We start from the raw sequence: 13,502 nt of genomic DNA, 5'->3' as shown, positions 1-13,502 counted from the left end.
TAGGGAAAAAGAAAAAAAACTTGAGTTGAAACTAAAGTCAGGAAAATAATCTAGAAACTCCTTTAGTTATACAGACTCTTAAAGGGAAATGTATCAGCGGTTAAAATGTCTGAAGATATGACAAAGCCACATCAAGTAAATGCATGGAAGTAAAATCCAATAAAGTTAGTGTCCTGCAGGGAGGAAGAAGTATATAGTCCACTTGTGGACAGTCAGTGTTGAAGATGATAAGAATTTTTAAGTGCTTACTCATTTTTTATCAAGGACAACAGAATAAAGAATAGTGAAATCCTTAGAGTAGGACTAAAATCAAGTCAGTTCTTATTGAATGAAAAGTATGCAAACCTATTCTTGTATATTTAGGTAATTGCTCCACTCTAAAGCATATATTTCTGTGATAAGTGAATAACTAATTTAGCGCTATTTACTTTTCTTCCCCTATGTGCATATTTATTCAAAGTTTCTTGTTCTTATGTACTTTTGTGCATAAATTGTTCCATTAAAGCAGTAATAATATTTTCTTCTAAGGCATTTGTGACTTATCTTTATTTTTCTTATGGAAATGGAAAAGGCAAAAGCACTCATTAGAAAACATTTTTTTCCCAATTAAAGTCAGGTACATAAGACAAATTTCACAGTTACGAGGAGTGAGTTTCAGAAATGAATACTATTTGCTCAAGTCATCAATTACAAAAACTTAAGTTTGTTTCATCCTTCAGCACCTCATGACTATAATTTTGTGTTCTGAATATCATCAGGCACATAGCTATAGAAAGACGGGAAGTCAGAGTTTGATAATGGAGTCTTTCAACTGAGTTTATATTTTTCAGGATTGCTCTTCAGAGATATTGTTCCTTTCACTGAGTGAAGAGACAGCCTATATATGCAGCTCAGTGATTAACATTTTATCTCTACTTTCTGATGTCTATGACAGAGGTCAAGAGGCCAATACCTATTATGTCAGAGAGTTTATCAAAAAAGCTAGTCCAAAATAGATCTCGGTCAAAAATCCTGTCATCAATATTGAATGACACTTCCAACTAGAACACAGAGATCTTATATTGATTCACTTGTTGAAGCTTTTGACACATTCTCCATCAGTAAGCTCTGACTTATACTGGGATAAGTTTGAAAATCCCTCCATCTATGCTATGATAAATTATTTCAAAATGTCAAATCTGTTTTGGTGTTTGTGAAATTTAAATGATTTTGGATCAACTGAATAGGCATATGCAGAATCTCTCCTACATATATATTACTTACACATACATATATGTGTGAATATACATGTGTTATATATGTTTATTTATACACACATGTATCATATATGTGAATTATATAACACACATAATATAACATGTGTATATTCACCGTGACCATAAGAGTAAGAAAATGTTTGCCTTTACTCTAAGAACAGCTTTGTTGTTTTTGAAACTTTTTCAAATTTTCACAGTTCAGTTAAGTTTTTCCATTTACATTTTGCTGTTTGAAAACAGTTAAATAGACAGATAATTGTAGATAAGCAACATTACCTCTAAATATTTTTTATCTAAAATGGTATTAATGATTCTTTCCCATAGTCTCGATAGTCAAATCCCTACTCCCTTAAGGTGCTTTTAATAAGAAGGAAGTATGCAATTTTTACATGTGTTTATTCTCAGAATTTATTTTTCCTGATGATCTTATATACTTGTTGAAGACATTGAATTTCTTCGCTATTTTGGATCAATTTATTTGTTATAAGAATAAATCAGAAATATCTATACATTCCGATATCTCTATGAAAAATATCTCATCTTGTCTAGTGTCTAAATAATGTAATTATTGAATATTATCATTCAATATAATGGCACATGATGTCTTAATCGCTCTCTGTAGATTTATATACTTTCTTTAGATTGTATTGCTCTGGTATCTAGCTCTACTCCACTGTGGCAATATAGATTACATGTTATTAAATCACCTTTGATATATTGGTTGAAATTTGCTTTGTGCAGTAATGTTGGATCAATTTTTGAGAAAGAACATTAGCTACTGTGAAAAGGCCACATACCTACTCAATTATGGGCAGCTCTAAGTGGACTTTGTCGGTTTAAAAATGTGCATTAAGTTGTAAGGTGGGATATGTTCAGAGGGTCATGTGGGAGTTGTAGAAAAAGGAAAATGGGGGGTAGATGTTATCATATTTAATTTGTAGACATGAATGAAATATACAAAAGTAAAAAATGAAATTAAAATGACAAAAACAATACTCTGTTTATGTCTGATAGATCATTGATTTATGGTGTCATTTCATCCATCTTTTTTTGTTAGGTTTTCATTAGCATGAACAGTCTATTTGTGACAGTGAACTATGGGAATCTCCCACCCTCACTGTGTTGGCTTAATCTGTGGTTTCATATTTAGTGATATTTCTTTTCTGAAATTGGATACATATGTGTTTGGTGACTACCTTCAGAACTATAATATACTCTTGGTGATTTGATCGTTTAATGAGAATAAATGACATTAATTTATCTCTTTTGGACATTTATGGTTTGAAACCTGTTTCATCAGATATTAGAATATTTACACCTGCTTGTTTCCTAGTTCCACTTGCTTGGAATGTATTTCCCATTCTTTGACCTCAAGGTAGTGTGTATAATTGATGTAAAGCTATGTAACTTGTAGGCAGCAAAAGATGGATCCTTATTTTCGAAACCAATCTACTTGTCTTTGTCTTTTTGTAAGGGAATCAAGACCACTAATGCTCAGAGTTACTATTGAAAGATGTGTTTGAATTCCTATTGTTTTGTTGATATTGTGTTTTAGATATGACTGGCTGGTATTGTTTATTTATCCCTGCGATGTCTTGGATGTGTATTTCATTCTCTTCACACTGAATGGACTCCTTCTGGTGTCCTCTATAGAGTTGTCTCAGTGGTCATAAACCCTTCCATCAGGTTTTATCATGGAATATTTACTTCTCCTTCAATACTAATAGAAAGGTTCATGGATACACAGTCTAGGTCAACAGTTTGACCCTGAAGAATTTGAGCTACATTTGACCAGGCCTTTCTGGTTTAAAAGTGTCTGTGGAATAATCAGTTGTTTTCCTGATGGATCATCCTTTGTAAGTGATTTGAATTATCTACTTTGTAGGTTTCTAGTCCTTTATTTTGTCATATTAACACATAATACATAATGAGGAGTTTAATTCCTATTCTTGTTTATTTATTGCTCTATAAGCTTCTTGTGCTTTGTTAAGTATTTCTTGATCTATGTTTGAATTTTTTCTCTATGATTTTATTGAAAACACTTCTTACTCTTTACATGATATTCTTATTTGAGTTTTCTCATTGTTACCCTAACTCTTTCATGTTCTGGTAGCTCATGTAGTTTTAGAATTTTCTTACTAATCTTAATTAACGATTCATTTCAACTATCTGTCTTAAAGGCATGATACTCTGATTTCTTTGATATCTACTCAATTGATGAGATATTCCACTAAGGATTTTAAATATATGAGGTTTTAATTTCCATAATAATTTCAGTTTGAGTTTTCTCCAGCAATTCTCTTTATGTAGTTCTATTTTCATATCCGGGTTTGTTGGTGTGTGGCAATCCAAGCAATTCCCATAACAGTAGACTATTGTTATTGCCTTTAATTGCCTCCTAAGAATTGGAAATGAGACCCTATCTCTTAAGAGACCACTCACTTCAGACACAGGATTTGGAGGAATGAAACTTCAACAAAACTGGAAGCCCCCACCCTAAGGACTTTCTCTTATAGTTCCAGAAGGTGCTATGGAATCTACCAAGGAAGAAAAGCAGTTACAATACCTACACAGATTTAATGATCATGAATCACAAATAATAACAAACATGGCAAGTTATCCTTTGAGATTTAATAGTGGCACTTATATCTTGGGGGTAACCAATAGCTGTGTACATAATTGAACTTAAGTCCCACTCAATATGAGGAAATCCATGCCTGGTACAGCAAATAACCAACTATACATGGCTTTTGTGGTCATTGAACATAGAAGATGCACTTACCTAAACCAAGATAATTTCTAACTGTATTATAAATACTTCCACTTAGCCAGTAGTAAATGTACTTCTCAACACTCATCAAAGAATCTTGTTTTGAAGCAGACAGAGACCATTTCAGAAAGATCCAACTGGTCAAAATTCAGAGAACAATTGACTGTGAGGTGGCCACCCCCAACTGATACAACTATAATATAATCCCTATACCTAAAGTCTAGGTAAATTTATAGAAGAGAGCACAAATGATTACAAAAGCCAGAGGGCAAGGATAACTGCTTCATGATTATGCCTTCTGGGTATGACAGGAAAACTGAACCCATGAACTCTCCAGAATATGGTTGCCCAAATAAGACCTGTACAATGAAAACACCAATTGACATGTCAAGGTGGATTGGAGATGTTTTGCAAGATTCCACATTTACATGAAGAGATAAAAGCAATTAATGACTGCTCAGAAAGGGAGAATCAGTTATCTCCAGGGATTAGCCTCATTACTAGTTATTAAATATTAAGAGGCCAGCATATATATATGAAAATGAGAAAAAATTTTAATAATGGGCTTTGGATTGTGATGGAAAGTTCATATATATCAAGGAAACATGTAAAAATATTCAACATTCTTTGCTTTCAGGGAAATGACATTAAACTACTTTAGGATTTCAGTCTCACACCATTCAGAATGACCATCATCAGGATTACAAATAATAACAAATTCTAGCATGGTTATGGTGAAGCAGGAGCTCCTTCACACTGTTAACCACTTTATAAATCAGTCTGAAGTTACTCAAAAAACTGGCAAAAGAGTTATGACTCAGCTATACCACTCCTGGACATGCATCCCAATGAATTTATATCTTAGTACAAATGTCCTTGCAATCTATGGTAATTATCTTTCTGTTCATAGTAGCTAAGAAATAGAATCCACTTAGATATCTATTAACTAATGAATGAATAGTGAAAACATGGCACATATACAGAATGTAATGTTACTCAGCCAGAAACAAAAATCAAATCATGAAAACTGCAAGTAAGCTGATGGAACAAGAAAAAAACTAATACTTAATGAGGTCACGTGGACCACTTTTTTGTTGTTATTTTTTTTATTTTGTAACTGATCATCTATTGATTGGTCATTTCTTAAATCTTCACACAAAGATTTTCAGTTTGGCATTTAAATGAATGCATGAAGACTCTACTTTCTTCTTGATAAATTCACATTTGATTGTTCTTTGCTTTCTGCCAAAACCCTATGCCCATTTTTGTCCTTTCCCTATCTCTGTTTAGTTCTTGGAAGTGATTCTGTTTACTGTCCACCATTTCCCACCTTTTGTCATGGTTAGTTTAAACGTTCCTTCATTGATCTGAGAAAATCAAAATTCCAATTAGGAGTTTACATACTAGAGTTCTTTCTTTGATTAGTCTCAAAACTCACCAAATGTCAAATTCATCTCTCACAAGTAATTGTATCAGCAATTTTCAATAGCTGGAAAACTGAATATTTTCTGATATTATCACATAAAAAACTACTACTGTATTCTTTATGTTTTTTTTAAAAAAATATTATTTTTATTTCATGTGCTGACATGTGAATGTGTGTGTGGACATTCATATGTCAAAATGTGAGTTTAGACAGGTCATGGGACAACTTTCAGAAATGGGTAAGTTATTCCATCGTGAGTTGTGAGGATCATACTCAGGCTCAGGCTTGATGTGGAAAGCACTTTTACCAATTAGACATCGATCTCACCAGTTCACATTCTTAATTATAATCTATAATAGACATTTAATTATTAAAATTAATTTTTAATGTAAGTGTCAATCAGAACATAACCATGAAGTCACCATTTAAAATACTTACTTTCAATTAAAAACAATGTTACTCCTGGTTATAAATTGACTTGTGTGCAGGTTAAATGTTCATCAAGCAAGGGATTGAAGATAATTAGCTATGTACTAACTACATTGAAGTTAGTGTTTTCTTTTTAAGACATGCAATCACAGAAAACAATAGGCAATTAGCAACATTACAATAGATTTTGACCTTTGGTTCATATTTTAGAAGAGTAAGAGAAGTTAGGTAATAGTCATTGAAATACTGCCATATAGCTGAATCATTTGAGGATGGTATATTTTATTAATGTCCATATACCCAATCCATTCCTGCCCACAATGTAACAAAACATGCTTTGCTCAGTTACATTATGAAAGGTGCTTAAATATTTATGGCTCTTTCTCATAAAATGTTAATATCTACATGACAGAATCAGTTACACAAATATTTTACTAAATATTATTTAGCTTTGTCTATTTTTGATGGAGGAATATTCAAAAGATTAAAAGTAATTTAAAGGGTAGCTGTCTATGTTGATTTAGCTCTTGCATTTTGGGTTTTCTTAGTGATGTTCAGCAATTTCAAACTACTTCTGGTGGCAGAAGAGTTGAGTACATATATCTATTAAGTTACTCTTCTCACCTTTTAATTCCAAAATTAGAAAGTTCCTATAATTGTCCCAAACATTTCCTGAATGCTCATCTGTCTTTACTGCATATCTTTTCAGTGCCTTTAATTCTCATAATCACAGATATTGATTTACTCTATGTATTCATTTTTAAAGTCATTCCATAGTTGTCTGTATTTTTTGAAAGAACTAGATTTCTGACAATGCTATTTCCCTGAAGGATTCTACTTCAAAGATGGAAGAATTGTACTGAAATCCTGCCTCCCCTTTCCTCAACTGCGGCAAACTAGCCTAACTAATTTTTCAGGATATGGCTTGGTGAGCTCTCTCTCTCTCTCTCCTTTCTTTCGTGTCACTAACAATAACTTTATTTTCTTACAGGTAATTTTTCTAAGACTTCAGTATTTTTCTTTCAGACAACATAAGTTTTGGAACTGGACTACGTGGCCCTTTCTCTTCTTGGCTCCACTCAGTTCAAAGAGCTAGTAGTACCTCTTAAAGGCCAGCATCCTCTTGCATCTGCAGTTAGGCTCGACACACTCAGCCTGAACACAATATTCTTCGTGGTTTTTACCTTCTTTCGGAAAATTGTCTTTTTCTGTACACTGTAGCCACTCTGTTTCTGAATGTAGCACTGCTTTCTTTGGGCATACAAGGAATCTTTGCCCTTCTTATACGGGGTCATGAGATTAACGCTTGTGCACTTCTCACAGAATGACCTTCAGATTTTAGGTACACTGATCATCTTTGCGTTAGAGGTGTCTCTGTGATGAAAATGAAGAGATTCAACATACTCAACGAATTTTACTTTTTTTTAACTGATCATATCTTGATTATTCTTTTTTTGAGGACATAGGTTTGGGATTTTTATTTACATTTCCCTTACTCTGCTACCATTTCTTAATAATCTTAAAATTTACATTACAGTTTACTTGTTTTTATAATAAAATGTGTTTATTTATACTTTGAGAATTTATTACTATATATTTTGATCATATCCAATCATTTCATTCAACTTCTTCCAGATCCCCCACCTACTTACACACCCAACTTTGTGTTTCCCCTCACTCTTTTTTTTTTTTTTTTTTTTTGGTTTTTTCAAGACAGGGTTTCTCTGTGTAGCTTTGCGCCTTTCCTGGGACTCACTTGGTAGTCCAGGCTGGCCTCGAACTCACAGAGATCCGCCTGGCTCTGCCTCCTGAGTGCTGGGATTAAAGGCATGCGCCACCACCGCCCAGCACTCCCCTCACTCTTAAAACTAAGCAAAAACATGAATTCAAATTTGTGTTTATCAGCTACATTTGGGGTTAAGGCCTGACTGGAATATGGCTGATACATCCAGTGTCATTCCGCTAAGAAATCATGACTTTGCCTTTCCCAACAACTATCAATCACCAATAGCTCTTTAGGTACAAGTGGGACATTTTGCCCATTTCCCTTCTTCCATATGTCATTTTATCTCGACTGAATTTATGTAGTCGGTGTGTGTAAAGTCACAATCTCTGTGAGCTCATATGTGAATCTGTACTGTCGCATCTTAAAAATGCTGTTTCCTTGAAGTCATCAACAATCTCTTCCTTTTACAATCTTTTCATCTCCCTTGCTGCATAGATCACTGTACTTTGAGAGCAGCAATGTTATACAGATATCCCATCAAAGGCTGAACACTTCAAAATCTCTTATTTTCCACATATTGACCAAGTGTAAATATCTGTGTGAATCACTATCTAATGAGAGAGGAAACATCACTGGTGAGTATTGAGCAATACATTGATCTCTGAGTACAGCAATAGGTCATTAGGAGTTGTCTTACTGCTATGTTCTTTTATCAGACCAATAGTAGTAGGTTTCCTGTAGGTACCAGGTAGCTTCAGGTTCTTGGCCTCATTGATAATGTCAAGTATGAGTTCAATCTCACTGAGCAGGACTTAGATGTAATTTCTAAAGAGTGTTATTTTTTGACTCTCATAACATTTGTGTCATTATTGAACAAGTGGGCATGACTTGCTAGATTAGTCATCATTATACATCACATGGTTCATAGCTGTGTAATACGGTGATTACTTTTATCTTACAGTAAAGCCCATATCATCTTCAAGGAAAATGAATGCTAGTAGTAGGGGTGAAGCTTCCAAATGAGTATCAGCTTGATTTTCCTATGGTTTATGACATAAATTTGTGGTATCTTTAGAAATATGGGTTTTGTTTAAGTTGTAGGGGATAACCAATATCATTATCCTATATCATTTGGGGTTTTATTGAACAGCATTGGTCAACAACTAAGAAAATGTAACCCATTATTTGTACCAGAGATTATATTAATAGCATATAATGCCTAGAGTATCATTCCCACCTGCTATAGAGTAAATTTACATAACCTTCTGTATCAGTTAGGGTTTCTAATTGCTATATAGACACACCATGAGTATGATAATTCTTACAAAGAAAACATTTAATTGGAGTTTCAGTCCACTAACATTGAGCATGGCAGTGTGCAGGCAGATGTGTTGCTGGAGCCAAGAGTGCTACATCTTGCAGGCCACAGGAAGTCAACTGACACACTCAGTGGTATCCTGAGTATAGGAAACCTCAGCGTCCACCACAACAGCGACACACTTCTGTAGATGAATTTCTAAAATGGTCTTATTAAATAAAAAAAAAACATGGAGCCAAATATAGGGGTGAATGTTGGAAGATCAGAGAAGCAGAACAAGCCACAGCTAACCTCATCTCACTAACTTCTCAGCCATTCTTGTTTACTCAAACTGGAAGCCCCTGAGTCCTCTTCCAAATGGATGTCAGTTGAACTGCTACTAAAAGCCTAAAAAGCCTCCAGTTCCTGGTCCTCACACCTTTTATACTTTTCTGCTTCCTGCCATCACTTCCTGGGATTAAAAGCATGTATCTTTCCCAAGAAAGACATGAGATCTCAAGTGCTGGGATTAAAGGTGTGTGTCATCATGCCTGGCTGTTTCGAGTGTGCCCTTGAACTCACAGAGAGATGAATCTCTGCCTCTGGAAGGCTAGGATTAAAGGCGTGTGCTAACACTGTCTGACTTCTATGTTTAATATAGTGGCTGTTCTGTTCTCTGACCCCTGGATAAGTTTATTGGGGTGCACAATATTTTAACCACATTTCTCCTTCTTTGTTTAAAATAAAAAGTTATAACTAATATAAGAAAAAGTCAAGAATTACATTAACAATTGCTAGTCCATTAACATTTGACAAATTCAGATGGAAATTCCATTACTTATCCTATTTAAAACAAATAGTTCCTTTTTAAAAGTAGATTCAATAATCTACTTTTTATCTTATCATATCCATATTCTCTCTTTTTTCTTTTCTGAGTAGATTCAAAAGTCTACCTTTTATCTTATTTCTATTTCTTCCCTTTAAAAAAATCTAACTTTATCTTATTATTTCTATATCTTCCCTTTTTTCTTTTCAGAGTAGATTCAATAATCTACCCTTTTATTCTATTATTTCTATCTTTTTTATTCAGAGTAGATTCAATAATCTACCTCTTATCTATACACTTTGTCTAACAAGGTAAGGCACCCCAACAAAACCATACCTTCTAATAGTGCTAATCACTATGAGATTATGGGAGCCAATTACATTCAAACTATCACATTTCTCTCCCTGTCCCTCATAAACTTGTAACAATATCATTAGGTGAAATGCACTTTGTCCAACTTCCAATGTCCCCATAGTCTATAACTGTCTCAAACTTGGTTTAAAGTCCAAAGTCAAAGTCTTTTCTGAGATTCATGCAATCTTTTTACTGTAAATCCCTATAAATCAAATTCAAAAAATAAATCCCATCCTTTGAGCATGTAATGGTACAGACTATAAATTACCATTTGAAAAATAGGGAAGGGGGCATAATGAGGAAATACTAGACCAAAGCAAGACTGAAAACCAGCTGGGTAAACTGCAAACACTTCATCTTCATGTCTTATGTCAAAACTCTCTTCAGATCTCCCACTCCATTCAGCTTTATTGAACAACAGTTCTTTCTCTTGGGCTTGTTCCACTTGCTGTGAGCAGCTCTCCTCAGCAAGTATCCCACAACTTTGGTTATCTCTAACATCTTGGGTTCTTCAAAGCAATGAAGGCTTCAACTTCACAGCCTCACGCAATGACCTCTCCACTGGCCTCCATTCAGGGTCATGCCTGAAACGTGGCTGACCTTGGCAGCTCTCTTTAGGCAAGAGGTAAATTCCATAACCTGTTTCTTCTGTCCTTAATTCTAAAGCCAGACCATATGGCCGAAGCTGCCAAGTTCTGCTGCTAGCTGGGGCTGGAACTCCACGCCTTTGTTCAATTACATGTTCACTAGCTTTCTGCTTTTGATTGCTACCTTTACTGTAGCTTGGCTGTCTTTGTTTCTACAAAAGTATCACAATTTTGTTCAACCCATAAGCTCTAAATGTTATACTACTCATCTTTTACAATCTAGTTTTTGTCCTGTATGTTTTGTTATAAAATATGTAGGATTATATTCCTATTGACAGTGATGTTGTTAATACCAAATTATCTAATCTACATTTATGTTGTTATCCAAATGCAAAATGTCTCTCATAGGCTCATTTACTTATTCACTTGGTTCCCAGCGAGTAGAGCTGCTGTGGAAGCTTATGACACCTTCTGAGTTAGCTAGAAGTGGGACATCAGGCAAGCCTTTAAGGAGGTATATAGCCCAGATGCCATTCTCTTTGTTACATGCTCTGCTTCCATGTCAGCAAGGATAGGAACAAATTATTCTTGGATTTTCATATGAAAGTGGTAATGACTTACATAATGTGAATTTCGTTTCCTACAATAAATACAGATTATTTCACAATGAAAGAAAGAGCTTAGAGTACAAGACAGAATATCATGTATCTAGTTACTTCATAAACCTAATAGAAGATAAATGGCAAGTTCTTTGTCTTCCATGCTGTTATTAGATAGCCTAGAAAATCTGTAAGTCCTTTGTATTTATTCTCCTATGTTCTTATTTTAGCAGAAATATTTCATAAAATGGAGTTATCATACTACAAAAACTAAATGGTTTATTTTGTCCTTTCCCAGGTTTAAATGTTTTAGAAATATATGTATTACTTACAAATGTGTTCAAGGTAATATTGCATGTTGTCATAGTTGTATATGAGGATTGAGAACCATGTATTAGTAATAGATAATCTTGTAAATTTGTAACAACAAATTGATTAGGAATCACATTTGTTTATGAAAACAAACTAATCACAATTATTTCCAGCTAATCTTTAATCTAAGTAAATTAAAACTACACACACTTAAATACGTGTACCAAATTTTTACACAAAATTAACATATGGTTATACATGTATCTTTAGAGAGACCACAACAATAAATAAACAGAAAAATATTGTTGATGGTTATTTTTTTACATTATTGTTTCCTTGCCTTTATGTAATGTTTGCCAATGTGGAAAATTATTGTTTCATCTTATATCCCCAGAGTAGTAAATAAGACAATAATGTATTCCACAAAATAATTTTTGAACCTGAAACTTGATTTAAATTAGGGAGCACAAAAAATATAAGATTCAACATGAAAAGCAAAACAAATAGGATTTATAACTGACTTTTCTATGTATAAAAATAGATTTGTGTGTTCCAACTGCACAGAATATTTTTCATATAAATGATACTGGTATAAATAAGTAATGGTTTTCTAGATAACTTACACTTTGTATTGTAAATAGCCTATATTTATAGTGATTATGTATCAAGAGAAATGGAACAGTACATGCATGCCGGGTAAATGTGAGCAATTTATTAGTTTGGGCATGAATTCAATTTATCTGTCATATTGACTTACCAGAGTATGCTCAGTTTATGCAAAGACTTTATTAGTTTGGAAGAGAAGCAGCATAGCTGTATTCTTCAATATTTAAGTTTAGAATTAAAGCCTTCTGTTCTGTTGATTTGCAAGCAGAGTAGAAACATAAAACTTTCCTACAGCAAGAATCTTTTTTACCATAAAAGGCAAGAAACAATCTCAGAGGAAATAGGTTAATTTGAATTTTCCTGTTAAATATTTTGGTACACTTATGTTAGTAGACTCACTTCTGTGCTTACCAAAAAGGTATGGTTTTTCTTTACTTTTATCTATTATTTTCAGGTATATTCATTGATGTTTTAAATTTTATTTTAAAATATAATTTCTTATAAAGAGGACAAAATCTAAGAGACCACTCAGGTATTCAAATTCCATACTTATATAAGGTAAAGTAACACTTTAAAGAATTTTAATTTTTCTATATTCAATAGATCACAAATCATTTAAAATACAATATAAATATTACCACTTAATTCATGTTCTGAAAATTATTTGTAGAGGATGTTGTTAAAATAATCTCTTAAAATCTATCAATAGAGTGTGAGAGGACTGAATAATGAGAAAAATATATTCAATATGATAAAAAATAAGCTTTTAACCTAATTATAGGTATTAGTTGGAGATTAAAAAAAAACAGTATCTGCTTTTCAAATATTATATACAAACTTTGCTTCTGGTTTCACAGAGTAGCTCCTATCAAAACAGCTTTCCTGAGGAATAAAGTTACAAAGATGGGAAGACAGGGACTATTTGAAAGAACAAAAGAAGAAAAATACAGATAGAAACATAAAGCAGTTAACTCAGAGAAAAAAGAGACAGAGAATGTGTAAGTTTCTCATGTACTATTTCTAGTTTAGTCTGAGAGCAAAGACAAGCAGGCAAAAGGGAATTAAAAATCTCCCAGAAAAGCCAGAGTTTGAATAGTCAGAAAACAAGAGTCCAGTGTAGCTGGTGCAATAAGAAATTAAGGGTGAAATCTCAGGAGGGTAAAAGGCAGAGAATGAAATCCCCAAGACTTTGTGATTCCTCCTAAGTTATCTGGAATGAACTTTAGTCTTTGCTGTTGATGAGGGGACTTGACACTGAGCAGGTTATAAAGTGAACAAAAATATGAACTGCTTCCCTTCAGAAGGCAAACAAGC

At 33.5% G+C, this 13,502-nt stretch overlaps 1 pseudogene; it reads right to left on the bottom strand.

The window, feature by feature from the left end:
* Positions 1–6,889: 6,889 nt before the first annotated feature.
* Positions 6,890–7,236, bottom strand: LOC131904746 (large ribosomal subunit protein eL42-like; annotated as a pseudogene).
* Positions 7,237–13,502: the final 6,266 nt, after the last annotated feature.

Source organism: Peromyscus eremicus, chromosome 2, assembly GCF_949786415.1.
Source record: "Peromyscus eremicus chromosome 2, PerEre_H2_v1, whole genome shotgun sequence".
In the NCBI taxonomy this organism is placed as follows: Eukaryota; Metazoa; Chordata; class Mammalia; order Rodentia; family Cricetidae; genus Peromyscus; species Peromyscus eremicus.
This window is presented reverse-complemented; position numbering and strand designations above follow the sequence as displayed.